This window comes from Puntigrus tetrazona, chromosome 22 (assembly GCF_018831695.1).
Source record: "Puntigrus tetrazona isolate hp1 chromosome 22, ASM1883169v1, whole genome shotgun sequence".
Classification (NCBI taxonomy): domain Eukaryota; kingdom Metazoa; phylum Chordata; class Actinopteri; order Cypriniformes; family Cyprinidae; genus Puntigrus; species Puntigrus tetrazona.
This window is the reverse complement of record NC_056720.1, coordinates 7,169,612-7,174,807: the sequence shown is the minus strand read 5'-3', so window position 1 is coordinate 7,174,807 and position 5,196 is coordinate 7,169,612. Positions and strand designations below refer to the sequence as shown.

Sequence of the window (5,196 nt, the reverse complement as noted above, 5' to 3'; positions counted from 1 at the left end):
GATTATTGGGCTGCCATATGCGCAGCAACTTACCGAGAGAGATGGAGAGCGTTGTATAACCGTTATTGTGCCCTCACAAAAAGGTCCATAACAATATGTACTAAAACCCCATTTGACCAGTAACAGGGGAGCTTTTGTAAAATAACATTTGCATGGCATTTCCATGATAAAACTCATGCGTTTTGACAGCTAGTAATTAATTCAAGGGAAAATGTTGTCCAGTAAGGCTGCCTCAGATGTAGTCGGTCATGTGATTTTTTTTTTTTTTTTTTTTTTTTCTTTTTCTTTTAGTGTGGCTTTAAACAAGCTAAAGCCTTTAGGCTTTAATCGTGTGGTGATTGCTTTGTTGTTTACAGGTGAATGTATTGCTGTTCTTACTCCATCGTTATTGGTTTTTTTTCATTGTCCAGGAGAAAATTCCCAGGTGTGTGGTATTGGGTGCGGTGTTGGGTTTTGAGGTAGACTGTTGTTTACGCTCTTTCAAAATGAAATTGTTGTGTTTTAAAGAATAAGACTTTGTGTTGCCTACGTGAATGAAGTTAGCAAAAGTCGTGCAAAATAAAAATGCAAAGGTTCAGTGATGCATATTTTGTGAAATGGTGAGTTGTTGACACAAGAAACAATTCAGTTCAGACTCATGAATGAATCATTGCATCTAATTTGAGAATGATTCAGTCAGTCCACTTTGAAAACGAATAATTCATTTGGTTTTGTAAACAAGCCATTCTTTCTACTTTGTGAATGATTCGGTCATTTCATTTTCATTGAAATCATTTCATATTTTCATTTCCAGTTCCGTCAATAATTCAGACGGTCTGTAAATAGTTAGCATTTTTGCAAACTAGTCATTCAGTCTGATTTGTGAATGAATCAGTATCATTTATACCTTTTCTGTGAATCTTTTATGTCTTTTATAATGATTCAAAGAATCATTCTAGTGATTTTTGTGAAAAGTCTTTCAATCCAATTTGTGAAGGAATCTATCTTTTTTTTTGGGTTGTCAGACATTTCTGTCAAATTTTATCAATTGAGTGAACAAGTCATGCAGTCCAATTTGTTTGGACTGATTGTCAATCAATCATTTTGTTGTGTAAATGAATCGCTCAGTCCAGTTTTGTGACTCATGTCAAACTGATCATTTAGTTCAGAACGTGTTCTCAAAATGGACCGTATGATTCAGTCATTACATGGATTGTTTGAAATGTTCACAATCCATACTGAATGATTCATTCAATTCTTTTGTAGTGAGAGAAAAATTACTCACATTTTCTACTCCAGTGTGTGTGTGTGTTGAAGATGAAATGACCTCATCCCCATTTTAAACAGTTGAATACCAGCTGAGATCTTCGTCTTGCCCATCCTACCTTTTTAGATGTCATGTAATGAACCTTCTCATTCTTCTGCATTCATAACAAAGTACATTTTATCTCTAGGCTGAGGTTAAAATGTCGTTGAGATGTATTGTCATTGTGCTTCTTCAGATCTGGAGGGCGTCCCCGTCTTTTCCTTGTGTGCCAAATCGATTGCAGGTAAACTAATCTACTTTTTGAAGCCACCTGAATAAAGAAGCCCTCCAGACGAAAGCTTTTACGGTACATGCCAAGTGGACAGGGAATTGTGGGATTGCAGTCAATGGGGCCTGTCACGGTTTCCATGGTTGCTGTCTCCAGGGAGACACAAGATGAGAGAAGCATCAGTGCTGATATGGGTTCAGATGGCATGTGAATGGATATTGGCTCTATAAAGTCCTTAAAAACATTACCGCAATATGAATGTGGTGGGGTTTTTTTATGGGTTTATAAGAAATCCGCAGCACTATCCGTCTCTTAAAGGTTCAAGAGTTTCATGTGAATTTAGTTTTAAAGATTGTATTCACTGATAATGGTTCAGTGATTCAGTGAGATGTCAACTCTAGACCCTGTCAGACCAATTCAGTCAGATTTGTGAATTGTTCAATATGGTTTGTAAATGTATCAGTCAGTCAATTTCATGAACAAATTGTTCAGTCATTTGATAAACAGATCTCTTTGATTTGTGAGTGAATCAATCATTCTCACAAGTTCTATCAGTCATTCTGGGCTCATTCAGTGAATTATTCTATAATTTCAAGCTCAAGGTAGTTGATAGCAAAGGATTTGAAGGCCACGTTGATCAGGGCTACCGTGTTCTAAAAACCTGCTGTAAGCTACTTTGACTTTGTCATTGGACCAATGTCGATAAATTCGCCAATTTTCTGCTGAAAAGGACAAGACAGAGAAAGCCTTAGGGAATTTAACATTTACACCACTGTCATGAACTCAGAAAGACACAGCCCAAGGTAGGATTATGAACATAGCAAAGAGGTTCACACATTCTCTGAAAGAGCACCAGCGGCATTAGACAACATGAGCATTCACTTTAGCACGATCCTCAAAAAAAAAGGAGTGAAAACACAGGTGTGGGTTGAGATTTCCTCTCCTGTTGGCACTTTCTTCTCACTTAACGTGAAAGCCGCGCATACACATTTTATCCTGACTGAAAGGAAGATAGGACAGGGACAGGAAGTAGATACAGAGTCGCAATTTTTCTCTCGTCATACAGGCAGAAAATAATCGGCATGGAGCGATCTGGTCAACACGACCATACTCCCGCAGGAACAATAATAGCCTAGGAGTGCAGAAATAACCTAAAGTGCGCTGTACAGTGGGAACTCACACATGCTTCTACAGCAAACTGACACAAGTGTGTGCGCTACAGTATCTCTCTCTCTCTGATACACACACACACACACACACACACACTCTGTGCGTGTCAGATTAAGTGGGAGTGTCGGTTTATCGTGGGTTCTCAGGGAGTCACAGGCTCTGAGCTGGAGGACTCACACAATGTGTCTTGCAGGCCTGATAGCAGCGTCCTCGGCGCTACGTGCTCCAGTTGACCAAGAGTCCAAGAGTCTGAGACCACTGAAGTATATACTTAAATATTTCTGTTTACTTCAATACATTTGTTTTATTTTGTATATGCTGTATGGGGCTCAAACAAATCCAGTCATTTTTTTTTTTTAAATTGAGATTTATACACCATCTGAAAGCAGAATAAATAGTTTTTTCATTGATGTATTGTTTGTTAGGAAAGGACAGTATTTGGCAAAAACAATCTGAAGATGCAATAAAAATCTACATTTTGAGAAAATCACCTATTAAAGATCTCCAGAGGAAGTCCTTAGCGATGCATATTACTAATCAGAACTGTTTTGAAATATTTATGATAGGAAATAGACCTAATATCCAAAAGATTTGTGATTTATAAAAGAAATATCAATCATTTTGACACATACAATGTACAGCTATTGCTACAAATACACCCGTGCTTGGTTTTGGCCCTTGACCTTCATTAGATATCTATGCAAGTCATTATGGTATCACAATTTGTCTAATATTTATGTCTATAAAATGTCTTTTGTAACACATCTTTTCATTGAACAAATCTTAAAGTCTCAACAGCGATTCAATGAGTCAAAAACAAGTATAGTATAGGTCAAATAATGAATAAGTGCTCAAATATTTTTGTAAAAGACTCAAAAGATTCATTAAGTTGAATCAAAACCCCAATTAGCTACTGGTGGATCCTGAAAAAATGGCCTCTCTTTTAATCCTTGCATTTAAATGGTGTGTTTTTTGTTTTTGAAAAATGTATTTTTAATGCATTCTGAGACATTTGGACTCATGTGTCTTCATTTCCCTTACGTCAGTTACGCCTACAAGAATAGGTTTCAGAATATTTACCCAGAATCCCACTGTGCTCTTGCCTTCCGCCGTCAATGAGAGCAGTGACAGCAGGAGAAAGAGACAGTGGCATGCTTCCATTGCATTCTGGGATGCAAGTAGACAGGAGTGTTTGGAGTAATTGACTGCGCCACGCATCTTAAAGTAGCACGACTGAAGCTCTGCCGGATATTAAAATGATCATTGTTAATTTTTAAAAGACATAAACCGCTATTGCAACACATTTAACCAGCTATTTATTCATTTTTTCTTTTGTAACATGTACTTGTTTTACCCGTTTTCGTTTGTCTGTTTGCTTACTGATTGATTGTTTATTGAAAACAAAATGCAATCGAATTAGCTTTAATGCCGATTTTAAAATCCGTTCTTACTAGTAGGCAAATGCTTCATTTGCATATCCTTGCAACACTGATTTCCGAATATAATTCGTTCTTTGGGATCTTTGAGAATAGCTGTCATTTGTGCTTTATATAGACATGGTGTACATTAAGTTCTGCTCTCAGCGTGCAGGAACGAAACTCCCGCATAATAAATTCCTTACTGCAAAAGTACAAAAAAACCCTCCTTCAATCGCTTTGTCTCATTAGCTAAAAATGGAATGCGCAATTACAGTATGGTTGGGTCCCACTGCAGCTTCACTATTAAATCAAATGAAATGCACACAGGAAATAAAAACGTTCTTCACCTTTTGCTTCCAATTTATCCACCAGGATGTATTATTATTATTATTTATTTATTTTTTTTTCTGAAATGTGCATCTTAATTATTCAGTTTTGAATTTGCCAAGAGAATGAATCACTATATCATTTCTCTTTGAAGGTTCTTTGTGAAAACAATAAGGTGTGAGGCGCTAATTTGGTTATTAGATACTACGAGAAAACGCACAACACATTTTTAATTTGTCCTATTTGGGCTTATTTAATTTTGTAATATATGTAGATTAGCCCAGTTTGCAGCTACATGAGGCCGGTAAAGCATGGTAAATTTGCATAGTTTATAATTAGTGCTGTTAAATTTTATTTTTTTAATGTAATCAACTCACTGTTTGATTTCAGAATATATTTATTCAACAAAAAAATTAAAAATTTTCCATTTGTTTGTGTAAAGGAACAAGGCTTTGTTATTCATGGGCAATAAAATAAAGGGAGTTAATTAATATATTATGACATATTGCTAAAACCGTAGTATAATTTTAGTAACAATAAAATATAAAAATATTAATATTATTATAATATAATTATCATATATGTGTCACATTTTTGCCTGTAGTATTTTCCTGCATGTACTACAAGGACAAAGTTTTCTGCAGTATATTCATTTATCAGACGCAACTTTTTCTTCTCATTTCATTTACTATTCCAAAGTTTCTGAAAAAAAATCATCATACATTTTCTTCCCATTCTTTCAGAAATCATTTTTCCTTCCCTAGAGC

The 5,196-nt window shown here is 35.8% G+C and overlaps 1 long non-coding RNA gene across 1 annotated transcript; it reads left to right on the top strand.

The window, feature by feature from the left end:
* The first annotated feature begins 362 nt into the window (after positions 1-362).
* On the top strand, positions 363-3,466 carry LOC122327846. The gene is made up of 3 exons (XR_006247727.1): positions 363-424; positions 1,327-1,379; positions 1,482-3,466. It is a non-coding gene; the product is annotated as an uncharacterized LOC122327846 (long non-coding RNA).
* The last annotated feature ends 1,730 nt before the right edge of the window (positions 3,467-5,196 follow it).